Source organism: Terrapene carolina, unplaced genomic scaffold, assembly GCF_002925995.2.
Source record: "Terrapene carolina triunguis isolate 2854851 unplaced genomic scaffold, T_m_triunguis-2.0 Scaffold35098, whole genome shotgun sequence".
In the NCBI taxonomy this organism is placed as follows: Eukaryota; Metazoa; Chordata; order Testudines; family Emydidae; genus Terrapene; species Terrapene triunguis.
The window spans coordinates 12,872,755-12,892,099 of NW_020699449.1; positions in this window are offsets into that span (position 1 = coordinate 12,872,755).

The window sequence follows — 19,345 nt, forward strand, 5'->3', positions numbered from 1 at the left end:
TCGCGGCTCCCACTGGCTGCCGTTCGCTGCTCCAGGCCAATGGGGGCTGCTGGAAGCGACGCGGGCTGAGGGACATGCTGGCTGCCGCTTCCAGCAGCTCCCGTTGGCCTGGAGCAGCAAACCACGGCCAGGGGGAGCCGCGATCGGCCAGACCTGCAGACGGGGCAGGTAAACAAACCGGCCCAGCCCGCCAGGGGCTTTCCCTGCACAAGCAGCGTCCCAAGTTTGGGAAACACTGGTCTAACCTATTCTTAGAAAACATTTAGTGAAAGGGATTCCACCCCCCTCCCCGGTAACCTGTTTCAGTGCTTAACTATCCTTATAGTTAGAAAGTTTTTCCTAATATCCAACCTAAATCCTCCTTGTTGTAAGCTAACTTCTTTTTGTACCCTTGATGGACCTGGAGAACAATTGATCACTGTCCTCTTTATAACAACCTTTCGCCTATGTGTAAAGGACTGTTTGTAACATTTATAACACATACTTCTATTAGAACTGCTACTGAGTTGCTCATGGCCCCAGTGCTATAATACAACCCCAGCGATCTCATCCAGGGCAGAGACAGAATGATCATCTACCAGCTCCAGGACTCCTGTCCTGCTGCCATGCCAATAGTCACCAATCACAGGACAAGAGCTTATACACCAGGTACCTGCTAGCTCATGGATCTACTGCCAACAGCCTCAATATCTAGTGGGAAAGCCTTGCACAGCAGGACACTTTCTCACAACACATTCCCTGCTCCCACAACTTTGCTGACACTATGCAAGCATAGTAAGACACCACTACAGCAAAGGTCTCCATTACCATCTTCCTGATGTTTGACTGAGAGGGGTTGTGTCTTGACAAATGCTTTACAACCTTGATTTATGGAACAATCAGTAACTGTGTCAATGCCTCTGGTAAACTATTCAGGTTGATTCACCAAATCCATGTGATGTATTATCAGGTTTAGAAATGGGCTCAGAGTCAAGTAGCTCCACCCAAATTGCTTCTAAAACACAGGCAATATGTTGGTGAATGAAATGGTTTCAGAAGGAGCCGGCAAATGAGCTGAATATGCTTGCTAATTTCATTTGTAGGTTGCTAATGATCTTGATCTATCAAAAATGGTCATGATGTATGATTTCCTACTCAAGCCGTGCAAGTGTTAAGAAAACAATGTGCTGAAAATTGAAGTTTTAAACTGTAAATATTGGGGATAACGAGAGCAAGAACCACTTGTTTCCTGAATTTCTGAAGCCACATAATCCACTAGTTGCTGCAACAGTGTGCTCCAGGATTGAAAGTTCTACATTTAAAATATGTAGCCCTATAAACCTAACAGTTAAAATGGCCAATCCTACCTATTTTAACAGAAGCAGTTCATTAGTGTTCTTTTTCCACAACTGGCAATGTTCAGACTTGCAACATTATTCTATCTGATGCAGCACTTATTCATTCACCAGCATGTGTGTGTCCAGCAGTGAAAGCACGGAGTGGGTGTGGAATGGGCTGACTGGAATGTAACTTATACAAAATGTCAGGGTCTGACCACTTAGCAGCTCCTTCATGAATCAGAGTAGCAGAGGTGCAGCAAAGGGGCCAGGGTATGGGCAGCTTGTCCAAGGGGTTAGCATCAGGCACAGACTAAGATAACATTTACCAGGAACCAGGCCAGAGTGGAACACCACAAGATCACAATGGACAAACAAACCAGAGGGCAGGTATTAAGACTCAATTACCAAGAATCAGGATTCAAGGTGGTTGGATTCAGGCAGCAGGACTGGAAAAGAGGATCAGAAGGCAGGCAAACACCACACCAGTAGTCCACAACATGGTGAAACCCAATCATACAAATGAGTTCCTGTTGCCTCTTCTGTCTTAAATAGGGGTTGCAGCCCAATCAGGAGCCTTGGAGATCTGCCAATCAGAGTGTAGGGGCAGGATTTGAGCCCCAATTGGGTTTCATGGATCCCAGTCCTAGCTACTGTTTGTGAGTTACTGGGTAGAGGATTAGACAGTGATGTGTCACACCTCCCCCATGGAGCTGGGTTCAGAACCTGCCAATCTGTTAGTAAATGTACAGCTGTGCAAGCCACCCTGATGGACTAAGTTATTCCTACATTTGAGGAATGAGATGTGTGTTGAGCTAGTTTCAGGGTAAAGGTAAATATTAATACTACATTTACTGAATGTTGCTGCATCTGTTTGGGGACATTATGCTTGTTTGTTGGCACCTGCCTAGAGTTAGAATCAGAGGATGAGAGGAACTTCTCTTTACAGACAGGAGAGGACATGCCCCAAATGAGGAACTGACCCAAAGACAGGAGATGGTTTCTTCAGAAAGTTTCAAAAACTGAAACCTGAAATGCCAACAGTGAGATCTCAGAAACTTGAATGCAAACCACTCTGCTTTAATGGGGAAATTGCAATTAATGCTGAGCATGCACTAGGAAAGTGTCATATGACAGAGTCACCCTAAGGCCTAGAAGGGGACAACCCAGCTCTAAAGGTGATACATAAACTGCTCTACTTCAGGAGTAGTTCTTGGATGCACTTGGACATAGAGACACCCCTCTGAGTTAGAATACCTCCTCTGTTTCCTCTTTGCTTCTGGAGCTAGTAATTTCTTCCTGGCCTATACCAGCCGTAAATTAGAACACCTCCGTTTTCCATCAGCTCAGCTGCCCTAACCAGCAAGAAGAGGCTTGACTGCATCAACTCTCTGCTCACTTGCTTTAAGAGGTGGGAATACATCATCCCTCTGTACCTGCTTATTTTTACCCACCTGGACTTTAACATCAAGCGCCAAATTCTACTATTGTCTACACAGATGTAAATCTGGAGCCTATTAACTGCAGTAGATTTACACCTATGTAAATGAGATCAGGATTTGACCCTAAGAAACTGCCAGCCCTGGGAAAGAGAGGGAAGAAAGAATCTGTGGATTAGTGATCTGTATTTGTGCTAGGCAATAGGACTCCAAGGCACTATTGCAATGCAAATAATAGTGAGATTGACACCTAAATTGGATCAGTAACATGACAAAATGATTGATCTACTTATACTGCAGATCAATAGGTGAGACAGGCACGGTGGAGCCAGGTTGATACAGAAGTTTTTGCATTGGAAAACCAAGACATCTTTTTTAAAAGTGCCTACTGTTGACACTGGGAAGTGGAGAGGTAGGAAAAAGAACAAGAGGAGAAGTTAACTTGTGCAGTGGATGCTTTGCACTTGACTTGAAATGGCAGCAGAGACCAGAGTAAAGACACATTTCAGGCAGCTTAAGAAACTGACTCACCATGAATAATGTAGTGGTTACTCAGAAAGAGCAGAGTTTGTGATGGATTGGACCCCCCCCCCCCATCTTCTGGGAGGCCACCTGATGTACTGGGATTTCACTGAGCCTCTCCCACTTGACCAGCCTGGGTTCCCTGTCCCTGCTTTGCTGAATTAGGCTCTCTGGCCTTTTGCAGCGCACACACACACAGGTAGGGCCACACCCCGCTGCAGACACAGACTGACGTCAGCTCTGTGTGATAGGACTCCCCCAGCACTCACGTGCACACCCCTTTTGGGAGATAAACCCAAAATAATACTGTCTTGCGCTGTATAGAAAAATCTGCCCTCTTCGTCAATGTGAAGAGAGATGTGCACACTTCTTCCCTCCCGTTAGAAATAATAATAAACAAAATAAGTTTATTAACTACAAAAGGTAGATTTTAAATGGTTAAAGGGATAGCAAGCAGAACAAAGCAGACTACCTTAGTAAATAAACAAAAGCCACAAACTGAGCTTAACACACTAGATAGGTAGGATACAAATTAGCAAATTCTCCCTGAGTGATAAACAGGGTGGCACATTCTTAAGGCATAAATTGCCTTGGCTTTCCCAGGATTTTTTTACACAGGCTAAAAATCCTTCGAGCCTGGGACCATCACTTCCCACAGTTCAGTCTTTGTTTCTCAGGTAATTTCAGGTGTTGTTGTTGTAGGGAGAGTGAGGACCACTCATGTTGTCATTGTCCCTCTTTTATATCTTCCCCCCACTTGCTGTAAAGCTTTTTTGCTGTCACGTGGGTCAAACAGTTCCCATTGTATAGAGCTATCTCTGAGAGTTTCTATTGCACACCGTTCCTGGGGTGATCCTTATGCTTCTGTGCATTTCTTCTATAAGCCACTAACATTGTTTGGCCTCATCCAATGTAGCACATTTGAAATACAGAGACATGGTTAATATTCCCAGCTTCAGATACAACAATACAGGCATACAAATTGGATAAACGCATTCAGTAAATTATAACCTTTCCAATGATTTCTTAGAAGGCCCATCTTGCATAAAGTATATCTTAGTTATACTATATTCATATCATAACCATATTTCTATGCAGAATATGGGGTGTGACGTCACAGAGTTGACCTGCATTTTTGCAATTAATGGTTGTTTGATGACAGGGCCTGTGGGATAAGTAGACAAGAAAGACTGCAAGAAAGAAAACGTTGTTTAAAAAACAAATACTGACAGGCTGTTTCTGGATATGCTTAATAGGCATGTCCATCCCCTCCCCCTTTTCCCCAGCCCCCATGAAAAAGGGATAGCAATTACTGCAGCTGTTTTCTCTATATTGCCCAGTGACTCACCTAAAAATGGCCATATCTGCTATAATAGTTAACTGTGTAAAATAGATAGATGTGTGGGCATCTGGAAGGAAAGTCTGGTTGAATCTGAGCCACCTCTAAGAGACAGCAAGGGCATTATGGGTTTGAACACTTACAACAGAGCTACAATTCTTATTTCAAGGAATAAAGTCCTTGGATTCCATCTATTGGAAAAAGTCATTGGGTTTTGTTTAAAACAAGCACCCTCCTTTAGCATATTCCCATCTCCCAAGTGGTCCTGGCTGGGACTGTTGTTCCTTCTGCTTCCTTGTCACGCTCTTCATTTATGAGCAGCTTCTCTCCCTTAACATTGGCTGGTGCAGTCTCCATCACCCATACCTCTCCTATTTCCTGAGGGTGTTTTGGGACACTCAGAGGACATACACCTACATTTGCAGCTAAAGGTAGCTTTCTGCTTTGATCCCTGAATTGGTCTCAAGAACATCCGTGCTGCCTATATTTGCGTCTTTTACTGTGTTGAGATTTAGGCTTGGTCTACACTGACATAGCTATGTCAGTCGGGGTGTGAAAAAAATCACACCCCGACCAACATAGCTCACCAACCCTCTCCCCCCAAGTAGGTACAGCTATGCCAACAGAAGAGTGATTCTGGTATCATAGCTAAATTTGTTCAGGAAGGTGGTGTTCTACACTGACAAAAAACTCTATCTGGCAGCATAAGTTGCATCTACACTAGGAGGCTATGCTGACATGGCTGTGCCAACATAGGCTTTATAGTGTAGGTATGTGATAAATGAAGGGAGGGGTAGATCCCTTTTATGGACCCAGTCAGCCAGTTAGCTATAAAATCCCTCTTAGTAGCTGTTCTCTACTTGCTTTACCTGTAAAGGGTTAAAAAGTATCGCTGCGATGCATAGGTAAAAGGGAGTGAGTGGGCACCTGGCCAAAAGAGCCAATGGGAAGGCTAGACCTTTTTAAAATTGAAACAGGACTCCCCTTTTGTCTGTCTGTGGTTGTTCTCTGGAGAGAGGGAACAGAGCAGCGATGCTGTAAGAAGCTTTGGGCCAGGTATGAAAGATCATCAAATCATACCTAGGAACTACTCATTTAAAACCCCAGATATATAAGTAGATCAGGAAATGTATAGAAAGACATGATTGTGTTTATCTCCTTTTATTTCTTTATGGCTTGTGGACTACTCTTTGTTAACCACAAATGCTTTTGTTTTGCTTGTAACCTTTAAGCTGGACCTCAAGAACGTTATTCTTGATGCTTAATCCTTGTGTTTTTTTTTAAATCTACCAATAGCCTGAGTTTCCAGATGTATTTTCTTTCTTTTTGTTTTTAATAAAATTTACCTTTTTTAAGAACAGAATGGAATTTGTGTGTCCTAAGAGATTTGTGCACATGTCATTTAATTAGCTGGTGGCAACAGCTGATTTCTTGTGTTTTTCTTCTCAGCTCTTCCCCGGAGGGGGGTGAAACGACTTGAGGGTTCCCCACAGGAAGGAATTCTCAAGTGCGCCTTCCTGGGCTCTCAAAGGGGTTTTGCACTTGGGTGGTGGCAATATCTACCCATCCAAGGTCAGAGAAAAGTTGTAACCTTGGAAGTTTAATACAAGCCTGGAGTGGCCGGTAATAATTTTTAGAATCCTTGTGGGCCCCCACCTTCTGCACTCAATGTGCCAGAGTGGGGAATCAGCCTTGACAAGGTATCTTAAAATTTAGATCAACCTAGCTACATTATTCAGAGCTGTGAAAATTTTTGCACCCCGTGCAATATAGTTAGGTTGATCTACCCCACTGTGTAGGCGTGATTATTGTCTTTACACTTTCTAATTAGTGTAGCAGGGACAGTCCCCCGATGACTCAGCTTGTTCACTTCAGCCCACCGGAGTTCCAGTCTTTTCATGGCCTCAGAGTCTTCTCTCTTTCCCTCAAGTTATCATCAGGCTCCTGGTAAGTGGGCCACCTTGAAGGTTTCTCCTGCAGCAGACTGGCTCTCCTTTCTTCTCTGGATGGAAAATTAAAACGTTGGGACTTTTAAACAATGTTAACTATTTCATCTCACTGTTTGGGGGAGGGGGGAGATGGTGCTTGAGATTTTATTTTTGTCTAGGCTCCGTAGTCGCAAACGATTTGCCATTATGCTTCATGCATTCCTAGCAAACGTTCTGAGAGGGGGCCATTTATATGTTTTCTGCTGGCACACGATGATGTGAGTATCAATGGCAGTAATGTCACATCAGAATGTGTTAAGCAGAAATCTCGAGAGCATATTCAGCATCATTTGCATTTAACTCCCATTGAGAATAGCAGGCATATGGGCCTTGATTCAGCAAGATAATTAAGCACTTGTGTAACTTTTAAGCATTGTGGATAGTCTACTCAAAGTCAATGCGGCTACTTCGGGTAGGTCTACACTGCAAATTAAAACTAGGGTGACCAGACAGCAAATGTGAAAAATCAGGACAGGGGGTAGGGGGGTAATAGGAGCCTATATAAGAAAGAGACCCAAAAATCGGGACTGTCCCTATAAAATCAGGACATCTGGTCACCCTAATTAAAACCCATGGCACTGAGTCTCAGAGCCCAGATCAACGGAGTCAGGCTTGCGGGACTTGGGCTGCAGGGCTAAAAATATGGTTTTGCTTTGTCACAGCAAACTCCTTCAGTGACTTATATAACCGTTAGCGTTCTTTCGCCTAGTGGGAGAGAATCTCTAGCTTTTGGTGTGTTCAAATCAAGTAGCTGCCTTTCTGGAAGAAATGCTTTAGCCAAACACAAGTTACTGGGCTTAACAGAGGGATAACTGTGTGAAATTTAATGGCCTCTGGTCTACAGGAAGTCAGAATAGATGATCTAATGCAGTGCTTCTCAAAGCCGGTCTGCTGTTTGTTCAGGGAAAGCCCCTGGTGGGCCGGGCCGGTTTGTTTACCAGCCGCGTCCGCAGGTTCGGCCGATCGCGGCTCCCACTGGCCGTGGTTCGCCGCTCCAGGCCAATGGGGGCTGCGGGAAGCGGTGCGGGCCGAGGGATGTGCTGGCCGCTGCTTCTCACCAGGGGCTTTCCCTGCCCAAGCGGCAGACCGGCTTTGAGAAGCACTGATCTAATGGTCATTCTAGCTTTAAGTTCCATACATAAAGAAATATATATGGAAAGAAATATTGCACGTCATACTGAATGGTTTAGTGTTACAGTATCTGCATCTGTTTAATAGTTTTGCAAATGCAAGTCGCAGCAGTTAGGGCTCACTTTTGCCACTCCAACTACATTGAGTGGTACCTTACTCCCCCTGCAAGCCCATTCATTTCACTGCGAATGTGTGGCAGGAACTGGATGCTTAATGTTAAAAGCTGGGACTTTCAAAGGGGGTCTAAAGGAGTCGGGCTTCCAATTCCCTTGGACTTTCAGTAGAGTTGGGCATCTAACTCTTTCTGGCCCCCTTGAAAATCCCAGCTTAATTCAGCTTCTTTTACATTTTTATTGTGTAGGCACCCACCAACAGTTGCAAGATTCTCTTTAGGCTTAGCTAAATCACAGCATTTATGCAAGGAACATTGAGAATATTCTATCGGGTTGATCTTAAAGGTTAAACTGTGCTATTACATCATTTGTATCCAAGAATTCAATAACACTAGCAGGGCAAGCTGCTTGCAATATCATTTTGCTTGTATTGCTGCTGTGACACTAGATTGCCTGAAGATGTATAATTTTAGTATATTAACCGTACTTTTAAAAGGCTTATTACAAAAGTCTTCCTACCCCTCTCAAAGTTTTGCTGGAAGAATAGAGGGTTTTTTACATCGACCGTATCGGAATATACGCTCTCAGAGAGAGACTGGGCACATAGCTGTTTGGTCGCCTACGCGGTCTACAAAATACCCAAAATACTGCTGTGTGGCTGCACATTTATATTCCATAACAATTTAGGAAACTAACTTTGTGTTCCACTTGGTGATAGAAGACATAATGGGGACAGATGTCAAAGTTTTGTAAGGGGATTTAGTGATATGGTTGCCACTAAGGTCCAAAACCCATCTCAATCCCTCTGAACATATATTGCAGCATGAAGGCTTTCAGGAAGAGCTTTGTGTGAGTTAGTTATTTCACTTGGCAGGGTATTTATTGGGAAAAATGTTACTTCCCGTAGGTTTAAATCTACCAAGTTTCACCTTGAGTTTTATGTTCAAACAAACTTAAAATCTCCATTCAAGAGACTGGTTTCCACCCAAAACCACAAGTTTATTCAATAGCAAATAACATACCAAAATCTTATGAATCTCAGTGAAACTTCTGGTGACTCTAGGCTGAGTTTTGGGGGTAGTACTCAACAAGAGCAGGAGAGATTTCCCCTGGTTTCAAGGTGCTTTACAAAAGTTACTGAGCCTTTTCTGACTAAGACTGGACTCAAAAGATGTCCAGATCAGAGAGGTTATGGTTAAGTATCTGAAACTTTTCAGGTTCTCCTATCATTGGTTAGGATTTTGTGAATCGGACAGTGATGTACAACAGAATTAATAGTGATGGACAAAGTTTTGATGGTCTAGTGCGGACAAGCACCCCGGAGCTCAAATGCTTATCTCAACCCTTAAGTCCTGGAAAAGTAGACTGAAAATTTCTCAGAACTTCTGAGAGACTCCTCTTTCCAAGCCAGGTCAGAAGACACCACCACAATAGCCACTCTATGAGTAATTTGGCACAGAAATTTGCAGGTGGAACCAGGAAACGTAGAGGCACTTTAAAACAAATACAAATGAAAAAAAAATTACATCAAGTTTTTAAAGTGCAGCATGCACACCAATTTGTGCATTCAAAAATTGGGCATTTGGCCAGCATGGAAATATAGGGACATGTTGCATATGCCCACCTTTGAAAATCTGTCCCTAACTAATTTTGCTGTAAAATGGCATGAGCCAATTATTTTTAATTGAACAGGTTCCCTGATCCTTGATAATTAAGAAAAAGGAAATGCTTCTTCAAATTCTAGGGGTTATTTTCCTCCCTCCTCAAGATTCTTGGGCTTCTCCCCCAATCTCTTTTTGTATGGGTTGTGCAGAGAGGAGTAGCTCCCATTTTACTCTGCCCGGTTTCATGCCTTCCAACAGGGCCCATGTTGTAAACCCGCTTCTAACAGGAAAAAGGCACATTTCTTTCTTGTCATACAATGGCCCTATTAAATTGTCCCAAGAGGTACAGAATCATTTGAGATGCTCTCTTTTTCCACGTTAGCCGAGACAGTGATATACTTAATCTCTTATGAAACCAAGGGATAATGCCTTAATTCTTTAATTGATTCATCAAAATAGCTGTATGTTATGATAATAGCAAGAGCTGGGGCATTACTACTAAAAAAAATGGATACTCAAAACACATGCTTAGTGCAAGGAAGATGTAGCCTCTCAACTTCTCTTGCCTACTTATGCAGGGCTGGATTAATACAGGGCCTTTAGGGGCTGCAGCCCAGGGCCCCGGGCTAAGGGGGGGCCCGGCGCAACTCGGCTCAGGCAGGCTGTCTGCATGCCGCATGCATGCCGTGGCCCCACGCCACTCCAGGAAGCAGCCGGCTGCTGGCATGTCTCTGAAAGCCCCTGGCGGGGAGGTGGCTCCGTGCACCGTCCCCACAGTTCCCATTGGCCGGAGCTGCGGGGGCAGTGCTTGCAGGGGTGGGCAGCATACGGAGACATGCTGTCCCCCTCCCCCCAGGGGTGCGCATAGATGTGCCAGCAGCCGGCTGCTTCCCAGAGCAGCGTGGTGCCACGGCCTTTAAGCAGCCTGCCTGAACCCTGCTGAGCCACCGGCCAGGAACCGCCTGTGGTAAGTGCCTCCCAGAAAGAGCCTGCAACTCGCACCCCCTCCTGCACCCTAACCTCCTGTCCCAGGTCAGAATCTCCTCCTTCACACAAACTCCCTCCCAGAAAGAAACTAATATAACAGCTGTTCTAAGGTAAGAAGAAGGCTATTTTAAATTAACTATATTCTACATGTTTTAAGATTGAAATGTCACCACAGAATGGCTTTATGTTAATTAAAAGGCAAGTTTAGTATACTGTTAATAGCCTCGATGCCACAACTGTGATCGTTTTGTTTTAAATTAGGAAAAAGACTTGTATACAGGGGCCTACAGGAGAGTTAATCCGGCCCTGGACTTATGGTTTTCATTTTATATTTAATAACACAAAAACGAGCTTTGGGTAGCTCGGAAGCATGTCTCTTCCACCAACAGAAGTTGGTCCAATAAAACGTTACCTCACCCGACTGGTCTTTAACATGTCTTAGGGCACGTCTTCACTACCCGCCGATCTGGTGGGTAGCAATCGGTCTATCGGGGATCGACTTACCGCGTCTAGTGAAGACGCGATAAAATCGATCCCTGATGGCTCTACCGTCGACTCCGGAAATCCACCGTGGCAAGAGGCGGTAGCGGAGTCGACGGCGGCGCGGCAGCGGTCGACTTGCCGCCGTCCTCACAGCCAGGTAAGTCGACCTAAAATACGCCACTTCAGCTACGCTATTCACGTAGCTGAAGTTGCGTATCTTAGGTCGACCCCCCCGCCGCTGTAGTGTAGACCTAGCCTGAGTGTCATTTAAAAACTGCATTGTTTTCTGTGCTTAAGGATGTTAAACTTAGGGCCTGATCCAAAGCTCACTGCTGTAATGGAAAGAGACCCATCTGAAGGCCTGGTCTTCGGATCAGACCCCTTATTGCACAGTGTCTCTAAAAATACAGTGCTCAGGCGAGCGTAAGGAGACATTGATCTGTGCTCCCTGCCACCTTGAACTGCCGATTCCTATTTTCAGTCTGAACCAGTGCCCACCAGGTGTTCTGTCAAAGACAAATGTGCAGCTCATGTATTTGTATCGGACCAGGCACCTGTGCAGTGATGCAAGTCTTAGGCCTGGTCTACACTACGAGTTTAGGTCGACTTTAGCCGCGTTAAATCGACTTAAGCCTGGACACGTTTACACTACGAAGCCCTTTCTGTCGACTTAAAGGGCCCTTTAAACCGGTTTCCTAACACCACCTCGACAAGGGGATTAGCGATAAAATCGGCCTTAGGGGGTCGGAATTGGGTTAGTGTGGACGGAATTCGACATTACTGGCCTCCGGGAGCTATCCCACAGTGCTTCATTGTGACCGCTCTGGACAGCACTCTCATCTCAGATGCACTGGCCAGGTAGACAGGAAAAGCCCCGTGAACGTTTGAATTTCATTTCCTGTTTGCTCAGCGTGGAGAGCACAGGTGACCATGCAGAGCCCATCAGCACAGGTAACCATGATGGAGTCCCAGTCCCAGTCCCAGGATCGCAGAAGAGCTCCAGCCTGGACCGAACGGGAGGTACAGGATCTGATCGCCATCTGGGGAGATGAAGCAGTGCTCGCCGAACTCCGAAACAGTAAAAGAAACGGCAAAACATTAGAAAAGATCTCCAAGGCCATGAAGGACAGAGGCCATAACAGGGACGCGCGGCAGTGCCGCGTGAAAATTAAGGAGCTAAGGCAAGCCTACCACAAAGTCAGAGACGCAAACGGAAGGTCCGGGGCAGAGCCGCAAACATGCCGCTACTACGCGGAGCTGTATGCCATTCTAGGGGGTGCAGCCACCACTAGCCCAAGCGTGTTCTATGAGTCCCTCTCTGCAAACGGGGAAGCGGGTTCGGCGGACGAGGAAGATGAGGATGGAGAGAACATAGATAGCTCACAGCAGCAAGGAAGCGGAGAAACCAGTTACCCCAACAGCCAGGATATGTTTGTCACCCTGGACCTGGAAACAGTAACCCCCGAACTGACCCAAGACCCTGAGGGCACACAGGGGACCTCTGGTGAGTGTACCTTTGCAAAAATTACACATGGTTTAAAAACAAGCGTGTTTAATGATTAATGATTAATTTGCCCTGGCAATCGCGGCCAGTACAGCTACTGGAAAAGTCTGTTAACGTGTATGGGGATGGAGCGGAAATCCTCCAGGGACATCTCCAGAAAGCTCTCCTTCATGTACTCCCAAAGCCTTTGCAAAAGGTTTCTGGGGAGGGCTGCCTTATCCCGTCCGCCATGGTAGGACACTTTACCACGCCAAGCCAGTAGCACGTAGTCTGGAATCATTGCATAACAAAGCATGGCAGCGTATGGTCCCGGTGTTTGCTGGCATGCAGACAACATCCATTCCTTATCGCTCTTTGTTATCCTCAGGAGAGTGATATCATTCACGGTCACCTGGTTAAAATGGGGCAATTTTATTAAGGGGACATTCAGAGGTGCCCCTTCCTGGTCTGCTGAACAGAAATATTCCCCGCTGTTAACCACGCGGTGGGGGGGAGGGGTGAAGTGACCATCCCAGAGAATTGGGTGTGAGGGGGAGGGGAGTTAGTTGGGTTTGTGCTGCATGTTAAACCTGAAATCGCAGCCCCTCCTTTTACATTGCAAACCCATTTTAAATGGCACGGGTGCTTGGTATGGGAAATGAGGGCAGAACTGTTTGAAACCATCCCCACATGTTAAGAAGGTTAAAAAAGCCCAAAGACTATATGTCTTACCATGGCTGCCTGCAAGCTGAAATCTGTGTCCTGGCACTGCGTGAGTGATCTCTCACACCAAACCAGGAGACTCTCAATATAAGAGGAAAAATGCGACCTTGTAACGAAAGCACATGTGCTGTGTGATGTTGTGAACAGCAAAATCTAACGTGAAAGAGTCTACTCATTGTTCTCTAAAATGTATCTTTTTTAACAACCTCTCCCTTCTCCACCAGCTGCAAATCTTACTCCTTCGCAGAGGCTAGTGAATATTCGAAGAAGGAAGCGAAGGACACGTGACGAAATGTTTACTGAACTTCAGACTGCCTCCCACGCTGACAGAGCACAGCTGAATGCGTGGAGGCAGTCAATGACTGATTTTAAAAAAGCCCAATATGAGCGAGAGGAGAGGTGGCGTGCTGAAGAGGAGAAGTTGCGTGCTGAAACGCGGGCTGAAGAGGAGAGGTGGCGTCAACTTGTAATCAGAAAGCAAGAGTCGATGCTCCGGCTGCTGGAGCATCAAAGTGATATGCTCCTGCGTATGGTTGAGCTGCAGGAAAGGCAGCAGGAGCAGAGACCGCCGCTACAGCCCCTCTGTAACCAGAAGCCCTCCTCCCCAAGTCCCATTGCCTCCTCACCCAGACACCCAAGAACACGGTGGGGGGGCCTTCGGCCACCCACTCACTCCACCCTAGATGATTTCCATAGCAATAAGTTTTAAAGTTTTAAATTGGAGTGTGTCCTTTTCCTTCCCTCCTCCCCCACCCATCCCGGGCTACCTTTCCAATTATCCCCCTAGTTGTGTGCTGAAGTAATAAAGAATGCATGAATGTGAAGCAACAATGACTTTATTGCCTCTGCAAGTGGTGCTCGAAGGGGGGAGGGTAGTAGGGGAGGGTGGGGTGGTTGGTTTGCAGGGAAGTAGAGTTAACAGGGTGGTGGGGGAGGGGCAGAGGTTTCATCAAGGAGCAACAAACAGAAGTTTCACTCCGTAGCCTGGCCAGTCACAAAACTGGTTTTCAACGCTTCTCTGATGCGCACCGCGCCCTGCTGTGCTCCTCTAACCGCCCTGGTGTCTGGCTGCGCGTAATCAGCGGCCAGGCGATTTGCCTCAACCTCCCACCCCGCCATAAATGTCTCCCCCTTACTTTCAAATATATTGTGGAGCGCACAGCAAGTAGCAATAACAATGGGGAGATTCTTTTCGCTAAGGTCTGAGCGAGTCAGTAAGCTGCGCCAGCGCGCTTTTAAACGGCCAAATGCACATTCCACCACCATTCGGCACTTGCTCAGCCTGTAGTTGAACAGGTCCTGACTGCTGTCCAGGCTGCCTGTGTATGGCTTCATGAGCCATGGCATTAAGGGGTAGGCTGGGTCCCCAAGGATCACGATAGGCATTTCAACATCCCCAACGGTTATTTTCTGGTCCGGGAAGAAAGTCCCTTCCTCCAGCTTTCGAAACAGAAGAGACTGCCTGAAGACGCGAGCATCATGTACTCTTCCCGGCCAGCCCACGTTGATGTCGGTGAAACGTCCCTTGTGATCCACCAGGGCTTGCAGCAGCATTGAAAAGTACCCCTTGCGGTTTATGTAGTCAGTGGCTTGGTGCGCCGGTGCCAAGATAGGGATATGGGTTCCGTCTATCGCCCCACCACAGTTTGGGAATCCCATTGCAGCAAAGCCATCCACTATGGTCTGCACGTTTCCCAGAGTCACTACCCTTGATATCACCAGGTCTCTCATTGCCCTGGCAACTTGGATCACAGCAGCCCCCACAGTAGATTTGCCCACTCCAAATTGATTCCCGACTGACCGGTAGCTGTCTGGCGTTGCAAGCTTCCACAGGGCTATCGCCACTCGCTTCTCCACTGTGAGGGCTGCTCTCATCCTGGTATTCTGGCGCTTCAGGGCAGGGGAAAGCAAGTCACAAAGTTCCATGAAAGTGCCCTTACGCATGCGAAAGTTTCGCAGCCACTGGGCATCGTCCCAGACCTGCAACACGATGCGGTCCCACCACTCTGTGCTTGTTTCCCGGGCCCAGAATCGGCGGTCCACGGCATGAACCTGCCCCAGTAACACCAAGATTTCCACATTGCTGGGGCCTGTGCCTTGTGAGAGGTCCATGTCAATTTCCTCATCACTATCGTCGCCGCGCTGCAATCGCCTCCTCCTCAGCTGGTCCTGGTTTGGCTTTGGCATGTCCAGGAGGCTCTGCATGTTTTCCAGGACAATGCGCGTGGTGTTCATAGTGCTCAGAATTGCCGCGGTGATCTGAGCGGGCTCCATGATCCCAGTGCTGGCTATGGCGTCTGGTCTGAAAAAAGGCGCGAAAGTAGTATCTGACGGACCAGGGGAAGAAGGGAGGGAGGGAGAGAGGGAGGGAGGGGCGAGTGACACCGCGTACAGGTACAGGGAATTAAAATCAAGAAAGGTGGCTTTGCATCAGGGAGAAACACAAACAACTGTCACACAGAATGCCCCCCCCCCCAAAGATTGAACTCAAAAGCCTGGGTTTAGCAGGAGGGAGGGGGGAAGCAAATGAATGGAGAATAAATCTATTTTTTACATCTTAAGACGACGGTGCAGCATGACTGATAGCCCTTGGCATTTTCTGGGTGCTTGGCAGCAAATACTGGGCGCTTGGCAGTAAGCCTTCAGGTCTATTGCACGATCTGATTCCCACTGCAATATGACAATGATGGGTACCAATCGTAATATGCTATCTACTGCCCAAAAGGCAAGGGGTTGCTGCTGTGTAGCAATCTAGCCCCACGTCTGCCAGCCCCATGTCTGCCAGCACCCAGATCGCCATCGGCCTCTTCTGGGTGCTTAGCAGACAATACTGGGCACTTGGCAGAAAATAGCATACTACGACTGATAACCATCATTGTCTGCCCGGGTGCCCATGATTGACAGCCGCTGCAGTACGACGACGACGGATACCAGTCGTAATAAACCATCTTCTACCAAAAGGCAAGGGGCTGGTGCAATGCAGCACCACGGCTGCCAGCCCCACAGCTGCCTGCACCCAGATCGCCAATGAAGGCTACCAGTCATGCTGCACCGTCTACCGCCAAAAGGCAGTAAGCTGCTGCTGCTGTTTAGCAATGCAGTCCCACGTTTGCCGGCACCCGGAAGACATATGGTGACGGTGAGCTGAGCTGAGCGGGCTCCATGCTTGGCGTGGTATGTTGTCTGCACAGGTAACCCAGGTAAAAAGGCGCGAATCTATTGTCTGCCGTTGCTGTGACGGCGGGGGAGGGGCCTGACGCAATGTACCCAGAACCCCTCGCGGCACTGCTTTGCATCATCCGGGCATTGCGATCTCAACCCATAATTCCAATGGGCGCCGGAGGCTCCGGGAACTGTGGGATAGGTACCATAGTGCAATGCGCCGGAAGTCGACGCTAGCCTCGGTACTGTGGACGCGGTCCGCCGACTTCATGCACTTAGAGCATTTTAGGTGGGGACACACACAATCGGCTGCATACAACCGGTTTCTATAAAACCGGCTTCTATAAATCCGACCTAATTCTGTAGTGTAGACATAGCCTCAGGGTAAGTAATATTAACAAGGCCACACTGTGCTACCTTCAACATGATATTTGGTTATATAGCACTGTAAAATTAAAGGCATGATAACACACCCCTGAGTAGTTTCTGTGGCTATAATTTCTTTATTAGCCTTTACTAACCATTGGATTTCCCCAGTTAAAATTGCTTGTTGTCTACCACTTCCAGCCCAGAACGGTGGGTGGGATTTTCTTGTCGTTGTTGTTGTTGCAATACTGTAGTATTTTTATTTTTAGCAGGTTGGCAGCACAGATAACAAGTACCTGGCTCTATAGTGCTTGTGTGGTTTCCGGTTCTGTACTGCAAATTGAACCTGGTTCAGGATGACATGTTTGAAGAAGATTGAACTAAATACACATTGCAGCCGGAAGAGGTACAAGGTAATGTGTCAGTAGAGAGAGACTACAGCTATCCTGTCATCTGGAGCCCAGTGATTCTCCCCCCCCCCCCCCACCCCGAAATGGAACTTGTAGTTTCCCATATTTACAAAAAACAATACTTCAGAGTACAAAGCTGTTCAGCAAATAAACACATGTTCTATCTTAGCTAAGTAATTTAGTGTTAGGATATGTCCTCAAGGCTCGTGCTAAGACAAGATGTGAGCAATACTGAACCCCAAGTTTACCGCTATGCTCAGTCACGCTGCATGGAGTTCTAACTAGAACAAAGAGATGGTAACATACAAAGGGACTTCCTTAACCCTGGCAACCTCCCGCTCATCCAGCTAAGAGCACTGTCTGCATGACTGCTTAAACTGAAGAATATCGTAATGGGCCAGCTTGTGATCCCCTCGCTCATACAGCTGAGCAGTTACTCACACTAGTAGTCCTGTTGACTTTACTGGGATTGTTCAGGTGAGTAACTGAGCACAGCTGTGAGTAGGGGGTTCACTGGCCCACGAAATTCCACATTCAATAAATAACAGCTATATTTATCTGTAACTGTGTAATTAGCAATCTAGAGAAAATGTTTGGGGAGCGGCTGCTTTTTGACTCAATACTGAAATTTGGGTCCATATTAGAGATATCACTGTTTAGTGCCTTTTATCAGGTTACTTGCACAAGGCAATGAAAACAGCAAGTGTGGTTTAGTCTCCCATGGACTGGAATAGTTACATTTAATTTCAGTTGTTGGGTCTGGTGTGGGAGTGTGGTTGGCCACCTGTGATGTACAGGATATCAGACTAGATGATTTGATAATCCCATCTGGCCTTAGACTCTATGGCTTTGGCTCAGCAATCAGAGCCAGGTGGGTAGCCCTTTGCATCTGCATGAAGCCATATTAAAGTCAACAGGGCTACATGGGGGTGCTAACATCTGCCCAAATCGGATTGCAGGAGCAGGGCCTATGTTTCACCTACATATGCATTATCTAAGGACTTGTCTACACTTGAAAGTTCATTTGGATTAAGGTAGGATGTGAATTTAAAGTGCAATTGCTATTCCTGGATAACTCAATTTAGGGACACACTTTTTCTGGAATAAAAGACTTATTCCTGTTTACTTTAATGTGAATTAAGCTAAACTGAGAATCTCCATATGTAGACAAATAATAAAGGACCCTCAGAATCCCCCCTTTGACTTCTTCCTCCCCTTGCAAACAGTGATATGCCTGTCTCCAATACAGTTGCAATGATTTGTTTTAAGTACCCACAAACCACAGTCATCTTGGTGCAAGATCTTTAATAAATGGAATGTATATTTGCTACCTAAATGGTACTAAAGGCCTTTTGGCAAAGCCCAGAAAAGTAACTCTTTGAATCTTCATCCTCTCTTCATTTTATTAGGCTGTGGAAAGAAACACTTATCTAGGAGCCAGTTGCTCTTAGTTAATTCAATAATTACAAACTTGAAAGAAAAGTTGTAATATATGAGCTCATTAAGTAATTGGCCCTCACTTTATAATTTAAGCAATGATGGGTACATCTTTACAGCTGAATCAATTAACTTAACTGACTATTGGATCTACTGATTAGATCTTACAGCTCAATTAAAGAGCAGAAAAAAACATCTAATTTGGTTAATTTACCTCCTGCCTGTAAATATCACTAAAGGGTATTGAATCTGATTCACTTAAAAGTGTACAAGAAAGAGTGTAGATCTAAGATGGTTACGTTTTCCTCTTTATTTTCTGTTTGCAATGTGAAAGCTTTTAATAAAATTCACCATATACATCTGATTGGTTAGTAACAGGCAAAATGAACACACTTTCCTTCTCATTTATCATTTCTAGGACAGGCATCTTCTGTTTTTTAATGTGGAATTTTTAAAAAAAAAATCCAGACAAATGACAAAAGAAATCCAAGGACAGAAAATAAATATGCCTATACTTAGATCTTTATTAAACCAACTTCTAAGAGATGATCACTTTTAAGGAGAAAGACTTCCATACATCTCCAAGGGATCAAAATTCAACTAAAAAGGTAGAGCTTCCCAGAGAAACAAAAGTCATTCTATCTAAACAGATTTGAAATTACAGTAGTGCACTCTAGCATAATTACCGTATCCTATTGAAGCAGCTGTACATTTTAAAAGTTTTAAAAATTTTAAAAGTTTATTATAGTTACAGCTAAATCAATGTCTCAAACAATTTCCTCTATTTCCAAGATCTTGGTTATTAGCCTGAGTTACCAGTGCACCAAATTTAATATTGCCTT